This window comes from Clupea harengus, chromosome 4 (assembly GCF_900700415.2).
Source record: "Clupea harengus chromosome 4, Ch_v2.0.2, whole genome shotgun sequence".
In the NCBI taxonomy this organism is placed as follows: domain Eukaryota; kingdom Metazoa; phylum Chordata; class Actinopteri; order Clupeiformes; family Clupeidae; genus Clupea; species Clupea harengus.
Genome location: NC_045155.1, coordinates 27,093,586 through 27,109,868, shown reverse-complemented (window position 1 = coordinate 27,109,868; position 16,283 = coordinate 27,093,586). Strand labels below are relative to the sequence as shown.

At 42.1% G+C, this 16,283-nt stretch overlaps 1 long non-coding RNA gene across 1 annotated transcript; it reads right to left on the bottom strand.

Annotated features, from left to right (window-relative positions):
- Window positions 1–14,010: 14,010 nt before the first annotated feature.
- On the bottom strand, window positions 14,011–15,057 carry LOC116220240. Its single transcript, XR_006152394.1, has 3 exons — window positions 15,009–15,057; window positions 14,150–14,237; window positions 14,011–14,049 (listed from the first exon to the last, which is right to left on the bottom strand). It is a non-coding gene; the product is annotated as an uncharacterized LOC116220240 (long non-coding RNA).
- Window positions 15,058–16,283: the final 1,226 nt, after the last annotated feature.

Genomic DNA, 16,283 nt, shown 5'->3' with positions numbered 1-16,283 from the left:
CCATGTGTAGTGTGCTCAGCTCCATGTGTAGTGTGCTCAGCTCCATGTTTAGTGTGCTTAGTTCCATGTGTACTCAGCTCCATGTGTAGTGTGCTCAGCTCCATGTGTAGTGTGCTCAGCTCCATGTGTAGTGTGCTCAGCTCCATGTGTGCTCAGCTCCATGTGTAGTGTGCTCAGCTCCATGTGTAGTGTACTCAGCTCCATGTGTAGTGTACTCAGCTCCATGTGTAGTGTACTCAGCTCCATGTGTAGTGTACTCAGCTCCATGTGTAGTGTACTCAGCTCCATGTGTAGTGTGCTCAGCTCCATGTGTGCTCAGCTCCATGTTTAGTGTACTCAGCTCCATGTGTAGTGTACTCAGCTCCATGTGTGCTCAGCTCCATGTTTAGTGTACTCAGCTCCATGTGTAGTGTGCTCAGCTCCATGTTTAGTGTGCTCAGCTCCATTAGCTCAGCTCCATGTGTAGTGTGCTCAGCTCCATGTGTAGTGTACTCAGCTCCATGTGTAGTGTACTCAGCTCCATGTGTAGTGTACTCAGCTCCATGTGTGCTCAGCTCCATGTTTAGTGTACTCAGCTCCATGTGTAGTGTGCCCAGCTCCATGTTTAGTGTGCTCAGCTCCATTAGCTCAGCTCCATGTGTAGTGTGCTCAGCTCCATGTGTAGTGTGCTCAGCTCCATGTGTGTTCAGCTCCATGTGTAGTGTGCTCAGCTCCATGTGTAGTGTGCTCAGCTCCATGTTTAGTGTGCTCAGCTCCATGTGTAGTGTGCTCAGCTCCATGTGTGTTCAGCTCCATGTGTAGTGTGCTCAGCTCCATGTGTACTCAGCTCCATGTGTAGTGTGCTCAGCTCCATGTGTACTCAGCTCCATGTGTAGTGTGCTCATCTCCATGTGTAGTGTGCTCAGCTCCATGTGTGTTCAGCTCCATGTGTAGTGTGCTCAGCTCCATGTGTACTCAGCTCCATGTGTAGTGTGCTCATCTCCATGTGTAGTGTGTTCAGCTCCATGTGTAGTGTGCTCAGCTCCATGTGTAGTGTGCTCAGCTCTATGTTTAGTGTGCTCAGCTCCATGTTCTTCTGATTGCATTAGATCAGTGGATCAGCTGTTCAACACCCCACCGATATGGAGCCTTGTGGCCATCTCAGATGAGGCTGATAACTGTTGTATCATCTGGAAAGGTCAGAGGTCAGGAATGAAAACAGCCTGGTCCCTGGAGGTGCAGTTGTTGGTGTACAGTGAGAGCATTGGGGACAAACACATTCATTCCATAGAGGCAGGAAGTCTACTGTGTTGCCCTTTTGTACTTGTACTGCTGGCTTTATCAGGATCGAAGTGCAGAGGGCGAGTTTCATTCACTAGGAACCACATGAGTAAACCTCCATATACTGTATGGTCACGAGTTACTTTTGTCATTTCTTCATGTTGTGTGTCAGCCCTCTCTTGCTTTAATGGCTGTCACGCACTGCATGGATAATTCCACAGCACTGACCAGAATAATGCTGCTGGCCATCAGACTGCTGTGGGGAAAATAATGATAAGTGCCCTAGAAGAATGTAAAGCATGCTATATGACACATTACAGTTTTTACATCGTGTGCATATACCGCCTAATGTTGTTTTTGTGTTTATATTGTTCATGTTAAAACATTTCATAACAAGGTTTTTTCAGTGACAGTTATGAATGCTTGTCAATATATCCCTAACCCTTAAGAATACACTTAGAATACATTGTGCATGAGAGTGTTTTGTAAAAAAAAAAAAAAACAGTTTTTTTAAACTTTTTTTTAAAAAAGGGAACAAAAAAAGAACACAAAATAAATACACCTTTTTGCAATGCAGTCCGACTTCCAGACTTTACTGGACACAGTGAATGATTAAACTGTTTGGAGCTCTATCATGTAAGCGGTTAAGGATGAATCTAAGTGACTCATATGTAAGCTAATGACCAACCAGAATGTTTTTATGTCTTCCTGTTCCAAAAATACATTCATCTGCTGATGCTATTTGTGAATAAGCTCTTGTCGGTTCAAGAACTCTTTATCTTTCACTTCTTCACACAAACCTGATAGACCAGTCTTGTTCCAACAGATATCTGCTCACACACCCACATACCTAACTCACATACCTAACTCTATCTGCACACACACCCACATACCTAACTCTTTCCCTTCAATTCCCCTCTATAACCCTGAAAAGTCAGTCTTGTTCCAACAGATATGTGCTTGCTGCCCAGACTAACACTGAATATCTGCAATGATTAATTCACACCATTGGAACTCTAAATCACTCGAATTCCCTCATTTAGTTTTGTGTGGACATTGAGTTTGCAAAGAAAGTCACACACACACACACACACACACACACACACACACACACACACACACACACACACACACACACACACACACACACAGTAACACAGATACACACACACACACACACGCAGAGTACTTGTTACATTCCATTGAAGATGCACATATTGTATCATGCACTGACAGTATTTAGGGAAACATCCCTTATTTACAAATATTTCTTTCATCTTAGTTAATACCTTGAATGTATCTTGCTCTACAGCACACCATTAACTTCACAGCAATCATTTCACATGAATGTTTTGCAAGCCTCTTTATATACATAATGTATGTAGAATGCTGGGTTCAATACTTGTCTCTCAGACTAACTGATTTCAGTATGAATACTTTGAATATGCCACAAGCATTGATCGCCATATTATTCAATCACTTTCTTTTGAGGAACATATATGAACAAGACTTGGCACCATTCAGCCTGTTCTCCTGTACCTGGTCTGCTATCTCCAGTACTCTATACCAGTCACTCTCCACCCCACTGCTGCACTCTATGGCAAAGACTGGATGTGAGAGAGCGTAGGAGCAAACCCTCATGAAGAAGATTTACTTCTCCTCGTGAACAGAGAAAATCATCATCACCATCATCAATTCTTTATTTAAGCCTAGGGAAATACATTGAGGGAAAAATCCTCATTTGCAATGATGCCGAGATTACAGGGAATTGGAGCACCACAGTTGTACAAAATAAATATCCATCCACAGTGTGTGTGGCGTCCCTTTTGTATGTGCTGCTAGAGGGTAGAAGGTCGTGTAAACCACACTACTGACTTGGACGTATTGGCTACAGTACAGACTCCACAAACGTATCAGGTAAGGACACTTGAAGCAACACAGCAGCAACACACAACCTGTTTCTTGGCAGACAAGATGTGAGGGGCTCGGAGACCCACTTGTGCCCCCAGTCTCCCCACCTGACTGCACTCTCGAGGTGTCCGTCAGGGTTTTTCCACCTAGGCTCTATTTATAGATCTTTTGGGTCCTGAAGACAATTAAGGATCGACATCGGTCCCCAAACAATAGCCCAATGAATTAACAGACAACTACAAAGGTAAGAGGATCCAAGTCAGCATTCTTCTTTGTTTTGTTCTTTTTAAGATTTATTTTTTGCGCCTCTAGCCTTTATTCAGATAGGACAGTGAAGGTTTGGAAAGGAAATGAGATGGAGAAAAGAGGTGTGTTGGTGTTCACTTCCTCCAGACATACACATACTAAGAAGGGAGTGTGTTGGTGTTCACTCCCTCCAGACATACTGTTACGCCCCTCTACACCCCTACTGGCTTTGCAGTGGCAGTGCAACAGCTTTTAGGTGGTGAATGGGCATAATCAGCCTGATTGTCCACACCTGGGGAGGTGTGGATAAAAGCCATGCAGTTTGTCCTCAGAAGGGGGCCTTGCATGCTCACCAGGCGTTTGATGCTGGTGTGCACACTATTGGGTTTTGGTGCTTGGCACTTACTATTTCACTCTGTGTTTTAAGTTATATAGAAATACATGTTTTGGGTGGTTATCCTGGGTGGGGGTACGCTTCGGAGTTAGGCAGTGGACTATATCTGTGGTCTGCTGTCTACTCACGAATTCAGCGTTCAAAGTCGCCTCGACCCTGTGTGTTGAGTGTTGCAACTGTGTGTGTGTGTGTGTGGACTTGCCCACTTCGTGCATTTTTAGATTACCTAGATGTGAAACTTTCCTGCAGGTAACACATGAGGGGAATCTGTGGAATTTAAACTGTGTGAAATAGCAACACATTCGCTTCTTAGGTGTGGGTGTGTTGCTGTGTGGCAGCATAAATATGCTGAGCATAATAACCACACTTCCTCCTTTCAATACAAAACAATAGACTTCGTGCAGGTAATCCAAGCAGGTCTAGAATTCTTCTGCCCTGTTGTGCTTGTGCTGCTGACTTCATCAAGATCGAAGTGCATGAGTAAATCTCCATATATTGTCACAAGTTGCAAGTTATTTTTTTTCATTTCCTCATGTTGTGTGTCAGCACTCTCTTGCTTTAATGGCTGTTAAATACTTCCACAGCTCTGACCAGAATAATGCTGCTGGCCATCAGACTGCTGTGGGGAAAAATAATAAAGTGCACTAGAAGAATGTAAAGCATGCTGTGTGATACATTACAGTTTTTACATTATGTGCACATACTGCCTAATGTTATATTTGTGTTTATACTGTTCATGTTAAAAGATGACAGTTATGAATGCTTGTCAATATATCCCTAACCCTTAAGAATACACTTAGAATACATTGTACATGAGAGTGTTTAAAAAAAAAAAAATCAGTTCAGTTTTAGGTTAAGTTTAGATTTTCTTTTTTTTAAAAGGGAACAAAAAAAGAACACAAAATAAATACACCTTTTTGCAATGCAGTCCGACTTCCAGACTTTACTGCACACAGTGAATGATTAAACTGTTTGGAGCTCTATCATGTAAGCATTTAAGGCTGAATCTAAGTGACTCAGAATGTTTTTGTGTCATCCTGTTCCAAGAAATACATTTTATCTGTTGGTGCTATTTGTGGATAAGCTCTTGTCAGTTCAAGAACTCCACCTCTCCACTACAAACCTGATTGACTAGTCTTGTTCCAACAGGTATCTGCTTGCTGTTCAGACCAACAACAGACCAAAAACACACACACACGCATGCAGATTACCTGTTACATTCCATTGAAGATGCACATACTGTATCATGCACTGACAGTATTTAGGGAAACATCCCTCATTTACAAATATTTCTTTCATCTTAGTTATTACCTTGAATGTATCTTGCTCTACAGCACACCATTAACTTCACAGCAATTATTTCACATGAATGTTTTGCAAGCCTCTTTATATACATAATGTATGTAGAATGCTGGGTTCAATACTTGTCTCTCAGACTAACTGATTTCAGTATAAATACTTTGAATATGCCACAAGCATTGATCGCCATATTATTCAATCGCTTTCTTTTGAGGAACATATATGAACTTGAGACTTGGCACCATTCAGCCTGTTCTCCTTCACCTGGTCTGCTATCTCCAGTACTAAATTTCCCTCGGGATTAATAAAGTATCCATCTATCTATCTATCTATCTATCTACTCTATACCAGTCACTCTCCACCCCGCTGCTGCACTCTATGGCAAAGACTGGATGTGAGAGAGCGTAGGAGCAAACCCTCACGAAGAAGATTTACTCCTAGTGAACAGAGAAAATCATCACCATCATCAATTCTTCATTTAAGCTTTGGGAAATACATTGAGGGAAAAATCCTCATTTGCAATGATGCCGAGATTACAGGGAATTGGAGCACCACAGTTGTACAAAATAAATATCCATCCACAGTGTGTGTGGCGTCCCTTTTGTATGTGTTGCTAGAGGGTAGAAGGTCGTGTAAACCACACTACTGACTTGGACGGATTGGCTACAGTACAGACTCCACAAACGTATCAGGTAAGGACACTTGAAGAACAAAGAAGCTACACACAACCTGTTTCTTGGCAGACAAGATGTGAGGGGCTCGGAGACCCACTTGTGCCTCCAGTCTCCCCACCTGACTGCACTCTCGAGGTGTCCGTCAGGGTTTTTCCACCTAGGCTCTATTTTTAGATCTTTTGGGTCCTGAAGACAATTAAGGATCGACATCGGTTCAGCATTGAGTTAGAACACTATAACCTGCAACCGCGAAACAGCTATACAATACAAACCCATGGGGCAAGCATCTGTGTCAAAGATAAAGATGCAAAGATGCAGTCCACGATTTGGTTTAGCAAAAGTAGGCGGTGCCATAGACATTAAAATGTAGTTACACTAGCACTATTAACATGGTGGAAATGTTTTTTTTTGAGAATGAATTAAAAACATAAAAACTTGTGACAGTATATTTTTTCTGATTTATTTCCATCTTCGACACATAACAGATTTCACAAAAGGTCTCAGCTTTGACAGTTTTGATGGTTTTAAATACGAGATGAACCAATCTCTGCTATTTGAGGTAAGGCTGTAAGGTTGTAAGCATACATCGCATTCACATGAATAAATGCATTCTATGGCATCTTTAAAACACAGTAAATACACACCTCATATGCTACGATCACCATACATTATACCAGATACTATGATGATATGGTCTTTGCATAGTGACTGCCCATACTGCATTTTCTTGCACTCATCGTCCTAAATAAACCTTTTACTTACTTCTGCACCCTTAACCACTGATGAGACTCTCACCCCCCTCAACTGGCATATTTATGCCACTCTTAGCGAATACCCCTGGGGCCCAAAGTTACAGCTGTACAAAGCAATCGGGTTTTAAGACAGACCAAAGTGAGTATATTTCAGACAGAAGTGTGAGGATGACTGAGAGTGACGGTTTCTATAAATAGCACAGGCATCAGGCCAGATTAAATACAGCAGGCTTCTAGTGTAAGCACGCCATCTGGTGGACAACATCCGCAACTCACATTCGCTGGGTACATCAGGACACATAACACAGCAGGCTTCTAGTGCAAGCACTCCATCTTGTGGACACACGTGGGTAGCCTGTTCACGAAAGGCAAAAACAACACGCTTGAAAGTCTGCAATGAGAAACATTTATTTTGATGAAACACCATGACGATTTCATGCATCAAAACCACAATCTTACCTGCTCGCCTCAGGGTCCTAGAGGCGAACAGGTCCCGTAGAGATGGCAGATTGCAGCCAATCACCTTCTCAGCAGAACGGATGATACGCTGCAGTCTGCATTTGTCATTTGCAGTGGCAGCAGCGTACCAGACGGTGATGGAGGAGGTGAGGATGGACTCGATGATGCAGGTGTAGAAGTGCACCATCATTGTCTTTGGCAGGTTGAACTTCTTCAGCTGCCGCAGAAAGTACATCCTCTGTTGAGCTCTTTTGGTGAGGGAGCTGATGTTCAGCTCCCACTTGAGGTCCTGGGAGATGATGGTACCCAGGAAGCGGAAGGACTCCGCAGTGTCGACTGGGGAGTCACTCAGGGTGATGGGGGTGGGTGGGGCTGGGTTCCTTCTGAAGTCTACGACCATCTCCACTGTCTTCAGAGCATTTAGCTCCAGGTTGTTCTGCCCACACCAGGTCACCAGATGGTCAATCTCCCACCTGTAAGCAGACTCATCCCCCCCAGAGATGAGACCAATGAGGGTGGTGTCGTCCGCGAACTTAAGGAGTTTGACGGACTGGTGACTGGAGGTGCAGCTGTTGGTATACAGGGAGAAGAGTAGAGGGGAAAGAACGCAGCCCTGAGGGGAACCGGTGCTTATAGTCCTGGAGTCAGAGACATGCTTCCCCAGCCTCCCGCGTTGCCTCCTGTCGGAGAGGAAATGTTGGGTATCTATACTTTACTGGAGTATTTATTTTTCAGACAACTTTTTACTTCTACACCTTACATTTTCACGCAAATATCTGTACTTTCTACTCCTTACATTTTAAAAATAGCCTCGTTACTCCTCCTCGTTCAAAAACTAGCCTGTTCACGAAAGACAAAAACAACATGCTGAAAAGTCTGCAATTAGAAAAATATATTATGATGAAACAACATGACAATTTCATGCACCACAATTACACAGGATACACAACAGTGCCTAACTGGCTGGAGACAGCTGCAACACGCGCCGTATACTGTACCTGGGATCCGTAAAGGCCCTCCTTCACGATACAACAAACACTGTCTGTAGCCCAGTTTTATTGATTTGGGATTTTGTATGTGTTTAGTTGTGATGAGTTATGCTGGTTGGCTTGGTGCATGGGGAGTTTTAGTCATAAGCATAATAAGGGTGGCAGGATACACAACAGTGCCCAATTGGCTGGTGACAGCCAGAACACGCACCGTATGCTGTACCTGGGATCCGTAAAGGCCCTCCTTCACAATACAACATACGCTGTCTGTAGCCCAGTTTTATGGGTTTGGGGGGTTTTGTATGTGTTAAGTTATGTTTAGTTATGCTGGCTGGCTGGCTGGATCGACAGATGATGGTTTTTTTTCACAGAGCTGCAGGGCCTCCCTCATGGCCTCCCTCTCAGAGCTGTATGGCCTCCCTCTCAGAGCTGTATGGCCTCCCTCACAGAGCTGTATGGCCTCCCTCCCTCACAGAGCTGTATGGCCTCCCTCACAGAGCTGTATGGCCTCCCTCCCTCACAGAGCTGTATGGCCTCCACAGAGCTGCATGGCCTCCCTCATGGCCTCCCTCACAGAGCTGTATGGCCTCCCTCCTTCACAGAGCTGTATGGCCTCCCTCCCTCTCAGAGCTGTATGGCCTCCCTCATGGCCTCCCTCAAGAGGTATGCCTTATCCCAAGCTTCTTATAATGTAAATAAACAGGGGTGCTACAGTGCCTAAGTGTGATTTCACATTGTTTCCATTGTAATTGGAAGTTTTATGCCAAATGTCATTATTCTATGATATTTGCTCATTGGAAATTCTGAACCTAGGTCTATGATTAACATTGTGTCTAGCATGGGTGAGACAGGCCCTAGTAGGGGTCATATCACTTATTTTTTACATGAATGAACACACAGCATTTATGTGATACAGGGATGACAATAAACTTGTTTAGCTGGCTGTGTGTTACCAGGAGGTGGAGCCAAAGATTGGAGAAATTACATTCCTAGGGGGCGCTACAGGGTCTGAGAGAGTAGGAGGTGTGATCTAATCACAACCATATTGCATCATAGTTGGATGGTGCATGCCAAATTCCACTGCTCTATGAGGAGTGAGGTGTGCTTGTTATAAATGGTAACCCTGGTCTAAGCTCAGCATTGTGTCCCTGAAGTGGCTGGATCAGACAGGCCTTGGTAGGCATGACAACAGTCATTTCTACATCTATCAATAAATGACAAATATGTGATAGAGGGGTGGAAATAAATATGTTTACCATATTCCATCAAAATGAATTTGAAGATGATTCCAGTAGTAGTTGGTCCTAAAAAACACACCTTCAAGTGACAAGTTGTTGCCTAGTGTTGCTTTAAATGCCCAAATGTATTATTCTATGAGGAGTGCTTGTAAGAAATGCCAATCCCAGGTTTAAACTAAAGTATTGTATCTATGGGCTAGATAGGCTTTGGCAGGGGTCACATCAGTCATTTCTACATATATCAGCATGGAAACAAAGTTAGATTTGTTAGACTTTAGTTTTAATAGATGTTATTGTTTGTACTATGTTAAAAGCTGAGAATAGATGGCTAACATGTGAGGTAGTATGGTGAGAACTATTTTTGTCATGAAGGCTTCTGCAGAATAACATAGTACAGCAGTCTGTCGTTTCTTCTCAACTGATGCTGGAAATATTTCTCTTGGCTCTATGTTGTGCTCTATAAATGTTGAGATGCAGACATCCCAGCAGAACCTGTCCCTGCAGATTGTGTACGGCTGTTGGTGGCCAGAACCCCTAAAACATTAGTTACCCAACAAGAGGCCACCATTGTCACCAGACTTGTCAATGATGCTCATAAACAGCAGGATTTATTTGACCAACAATTCCTGTCACCGGATATTTAAAAAACCTCAACCCTTGTATATTTTGTGGACTATTCGAGGTTACTGCTGCACCGAAAGTCAAAGTAAACTACTTTTTTCCACTGACAAGCTCATAATGTAGTTATATATACTGTTTCAAGTCATTTGAAATTGATATAAAAAAATAAATAATTAAAATCAACCCATATGATTTGTGAACTAAATTCCTGAAGGAAACACATGGGGGAAATCCATGCAGGTCAAACCGGTACATTTCTGGAAGGAATCAGGCAGTAGTCCATGGGCCTGTTTAATTCCCCTCAGTGAGTGGGTTTGGGAGAGGTGATGAGTTCAATTCAATTCAATTCAATTTTATTTATATAGCGCCAGAACAATACAATTGTGGACACATGGAGCTGAGCACACTACACATGGAGCTGAGCACACTACACATGGAGCTGAGCACACTACACATGGAGCTGAGCACACTACACATGGGCAGTGAGTGTGAGGGGGAATCTCCTAACACTGCACCATCACCACATTCACACTCCTCATCCACATCAACTCCACATCCTCAAAAAGGCAAAAAAACAGAGGATGTGCTTTCTGCATCTGAGGAACTCTGGAAGAGGAACCTTGCCACAAGAAATCTTGTGTCAGTATGACACTGCAGTCATGAGTGGTTACCTAACAGGACAGAAACAGACCGCCATGGACAGAAATAAACCCTTGATCCCCCCTGTGACACTACAAAATGCTAAAAACAATCATTGGTGCGGTCATAAGTATCCCCTACCCGTCCCTACAAGCAGGGATCATCACAAGCTATCACACACCTCTATGTTATTTCATCTTATGTTTGGTTATTTTTCTGTCGACATCTCTACTTTCTTGTCATATAGCGCTAACACTTTACAAATGCTCTAGAATTTCTCTGCAATGTCTATTTTGCTTAGCAAACTCAATGTCCACAGAAGGCTAAATGAGGAAATGAGAGTAATTGAGAGGATTACAAGTTTCAATGGATGTGAATTATTCGTTGCAGCTTTTCAGTGTTGGGCTCTATGGATCAACAAGAGGCTCTATGGAAGAGTCATGAATGTGTCTGTCCCCAATGCTCTCACTGTACCCACACAACTGCACCTCCAGGGTCCAGGCTGTTTTCATTCCTGACCTCTGACCTTTCCAGATGACACAACAGTCATCAGCCTCATCTGAGATGGCCACAAGGCTCCATATCGGTGGGGTGTTGATCAGCTGGTCCACTGATCTAATGCAATCAGAAGAACATGGAGCTGAGCACACTAAACATAGAGCTGAGCACACTACACATGGAGCTGAGCACACTAAACATGGAGCTGAACACACTACACATGGAGCTGAGCACACTAAACATGGAGCTGAACACACTACACATGGAGCTGAGCACACTACACATGGAGCTGAGTGTGAGGGGGAGTCTCCTAACGCTACACCATCACCACATTCAGCACTCAATGGAAACGTCGCGTTTCTGCATCTCAGGAACTCTGAAAGAGGAACTTTGCCACAAGAAATATTATGTCAGTCATCCATGGACAGACATCCATGGACATAAATAAACCATTGTTCCTCCCTGTGACACTACAAAATACAAAATACTGAACAGAATCATTGGTGCGGTCATGGGTATTCCCTACCCGTCCCTACAAGCAGGGATAATCACAAGCTATCACACACCTCTATGTGTACGCTAAAACACACGACACATGCTCTTTCCACACACAAGCTTGCAGTGTCAACACACTCTGAACAGTTGACCTGTTATTTCATCTTATGTTTATTTATTTTTCTGTCTACATCTCTACTTTCATGTTATATAGCTGTACTAATGCTCTAGAATTTCTCTACAATGTCAATTTTGCTAACTAATGTGTGTCTTGGAGCAGTTCCTCTGAACATTTAGCTGACATGCTAAGGTGAAATGGACTTCTGCTTTCACTACACACACAGTCCCTCAGAGCAGCTCAAGCTTGCAGTGTCACATGTCAGCGCTTAGTTTTGTGTTTCACTATGTGACCGTTTCATTCTGTCCATTAAGTGAGACAGACATCAGGCCCAGTCTTGTCTGAGAAATAACCGTTGACAAAACTCTACTTGCTTTTCCCGTCAGGGAAATGTATATACATTATTTTTTTAATTTACTCAGGGATATTTATTTATCTATTTATTAATTGTTATTTATTATTATTTAGCTGTGACAGTTAATGTCCACAGCAACTTAAGTTTTTAGCTGTCTGTTGCTGCCTCTACTGCCTCGTTGTTTTTGTGACAATGACAAATAAAGTACTTTCAACTTGAACTTTGAACTTTGCTTTCGATAAGGAACATAAATTAAATAAGATTCTGTCTGGATTGAGACTGGAGAACCCCAGTGTGGTGGTGGAGCCCAGGAAGCTCACATACAGATTTAAACATTTGTACTCGTACTATACAGGAAGTCACTTTTATTCAAAGTTTCTGCTAAATGAATAATTATTAATATTTGTACTGATACTACATCAAGCACTTAGAAACAGATCATATCTACACTGATTGTGGAGGGTTGCTTTGTGACACTTATTTTGTATCCTAGATGAATAAGAGTGTTATCTGATTTTAAGGCTCAAAGGTTGAGATAACCAATGGTAACAACAGTCATAAATGTCTAGGTTCAAAATAAGGGTTAAAGCAATCACTACACAGTGCAAGTAGGCTAGAGACATGTGCATTTCCTGTATTTAATTGGGTCTGTGTAAGGGAAAAAAACATTATCATACGCATTATAATACAATTACATCATTTCACACTATTATACAAACATATTATTCTGAGACATCAAACAGGTATCACATAAAGTTCCGTTTACAGCAATCCATTCGATGGACAAAAAGCTGTAAGTGGTCCCCCGCTTCCTCAAGGCAGTCTTTTAACCAGCAAGTGTTCAAATAGTTCAAATAACCACCTTTTGCAATACTGGAGCTGTACCGCAGACTCTGCCATTTAAGGACCACCAAAAGGTCTGATTCTTCCCTGCTTTTCTTAGCAAAACTCAGGAACATGGACTTGGGACGGCAGAGTCTTGTGTGCCCTGGCCTCCCCATCCTCCAGTAGTCCAGTGTGGCTCCTTCAGAAAGAGCATAATCTTCTTCATATGAAAGTCAGGTGCTGAAATACCACAATCAATATGTGTTTTGATAAGACATGATCGAGTTATAACATCCTCATCCAGCAAGTGATGTTCTGATCATGGTATGCAGGTCCCCACTCTGGAATCTCAGGGCAGCAGTCTCTGCAGTAGTGAGGTGGTGTAGCACAGCAGTAATAGAGAGGTGGCACTGTGGTCAGTTGGTACAGAAGGAGAACAGGTCATTTGGCAGTCCTGTCTGGTTCAGTCTGTTCCATAAGCACCTGGAAAGAAAGAAACTGGATGAGTTAATTTTTTACTCTTTGAACTTGTTCACCAACTATTCATTTATACTCCATGTAAAACAGCCAGAATTTGTGATCTGGGGAACACTGAATTAATTCCGTAATCTTGCAGGCCTTTTACAAAACGTTTTAAATAAAAGTAAATGAAGTTGGTGACTTTAATGGCAGGATTAAAAAAACAGCTTGAGTATACGGGTTAAAACAGTTTGAGTATACGGGTTAAGAGGGAGAAAGGGATTATTGTTGCCATGTTCCTAAAGAAAACACGACTATTGTGTGGATTACATGAAAATGCTTTTGTATATGTATTTCACATTTAATGCCTTTATTGTCTTAGATCAAATTACTAAAGACAAACACAATACAAATACAATTACATGACACAATTACAATGATGTTTCTATGCTGCCATTTCATTCTAACCTTACTTCTGTCTTGTGGGAAAATAGTGTGTTACTGAAAGCATGAGATTCTGGCTGTTCCTCAGGATGTTAAAATCAAATTCAGTCAGAAACTGAGTGGTAAAAAAGTAGGCTTAATAATAACAACAATAATTTTATAATAAGAAACGGGAACATTCTTACCTTGTTGATCTTTTCTTCTCCTCTTCCTTCTATTATATATAAATCCCACAGCCCAACATGTAGCAGCTAGGACTGCAACACCAGCTATGATACCAGCTACAATGGCCACAGTGTTTTGTCTTTGATCACAATCAGTGTCAAAAGAAGATGATCCTTCTCTTAGTACAACAAGTCCATTCAACTCACACCTACAGAGATCACATAAATAGTTACATTTTAGATACACAAGTAAATAACTTAGTGTATAATCCTTGCTAAACTTGGAACATTCCAAGTGAGTGAACGTACTGTGTGTGTGGTCTGCAGGATGTGAATGATCCATCTGAGTATGTGTCGCCTACACAGTCACCACACACAGTATCTGTGGATGCTGTACCTGCATGGACAGACAGAAACAAAGGAAAACACACATCATCCACTATGGACACATGTTGATGGTGATGGTCATTTTCAATACCGCAGATAAATTGAGACTCCGTCACAGAATGGTGTTCAATCAGGGAAAAGCTTTTATTCTTTACAATGATGCGCATCAAGGGAGAGAAGAAGGTTTCACATGAAGATTCACCCACGTCTCTAATCAGACAAGGTTTGAAACAGACTGAGTTCAAGTATCCTACCGGGTGGACAGAAAGGGGTTTTAATCAATAGTCCCAACCCTACATGAATAGGTATGAGACGACTACTCTGATATAGAAACTGCCATAATGTCTGCTCACAGAGAAGGCAGAAAATACCAGCTTAAGAGTCTCTGACCTTGCAGGCTTTAGGAAAACTAATTCCACTACCTCTGTCAGCAAGAACACAAAGTTTGACATGGAGGACACAGACATAAACTTTTCTGTTTGAACTTAATTCTAATTATAGGACACACATACACATAGTGGAGAATAATGAAAAGAGGAATCATGATAGAAAATGGTGAATTCCAATGATTGAGAAATAATGATTCTGATTCACAACTCTTCTTTGGCTAACATATTGCTGTAAGATGTTGCCTTTCTTGTTTCCTGCATAAGTGTGTGTGTGTGTGTGTGTGTGTGTGTGTGTGTGTGTGTGTGTGTGTGTGTGTGTGTGTGTGTGTGTATATTCACCTCCTCTTTTAACTTTGTCATTCTGTCTCTCTAATTACAGAGGATTGTCTAACCTGTCTGGTTGACGTACTGCCCTGGTGAGCACTTTGTGTGTTCCACAGCTCCTCGGCAGCCATCTTTGATTGGGTCAGTACAGTAGTAGCCTTCCAGAGGCTCACAGAGTGTGTCTGAAGTGGAGCTGCACGCCCTCTTCACTCTTAGACCTGCACCTATATTAGGATGTACAGTGATTATAAAGTTGATTGAAAAACATTTCAATTACACTCATTAGTATAAGGAATTGACATAAATAATATACGCAGAATGCACAAAAACTAAACTAATAAGGAAGGCAAAACAAAACTGCTGCAATATTTGACTTACTCGGATCACAAACTGTGCAGGATCTACAGTTCTCCAGTCCATTGGGTGCATCAGTGTAGGTAGATGATGTGCATGGAACACATGTTGTACTAGTGAACTCAGTGCAGTGTCTCCGTACATAATAACCTTTAATGAGTAAATAAGTAGTTAATACGTAAATCAAACATGGGTTTATCTCATTGATATAACATGAAGAAAGCTCTAACGAAGGAGCATGTCATGTACTATGACACAATTACTACTGCTACTTACCAGGACCACACATAGGGCAGCATTTCTGCCCTATAAGATATTCAGCTCGACCACAGGCAGGAGAGACCTCAGACAAAGTCAGCAGCATCATCAGAACTATAATCACCAACTTCACCATGATTTCCTCATCAAATTTGACTCCAACTGATGTAAAGATGGCATTCACAAAGCTGTGCAACAAACTCATGTGCTACAGTTTCACCGATGCATCTGTCAAACCAATGAAGAGACCATTTATTTAATTGAAATCCTAATTTCTAGTTTCATTTTTGATTTTCTATTTTCAGGGCTCTTTACATAACTGTAATACCAACTCCTACAAATGCATAAGTGTCAGATTGGTACAAGTTAGGAATGGTTATATGGAACTGTTAAAGGTCGGGATAGCTTTGCGGTTAGAGCAAGATGTTACACTCGAAGGAGGACTCAGGAGGTTGATGATGGTCATAAAGATAGGCTTTATTTCACCCAACTAAGGCCCATAAGGCAGTAAAAACAATGGGCCTCATTCTCGAACATTTTCTGAAGTTTCTTCTGAAATGTTTCTTACGGGCTTCGGAAAAACAACGTAAGAAAATTCATGAACGCTTGAAAATGTGTTCCTACGCAGCAGAAGTGTTCTGAGCTGTGCTTCACCGGAAGAGTTTTCTTAAATTGAAAGCGCGTTCTCGTGCTCCTGAATTTGCATACATACACGCCCCGCCAGCTCCTTA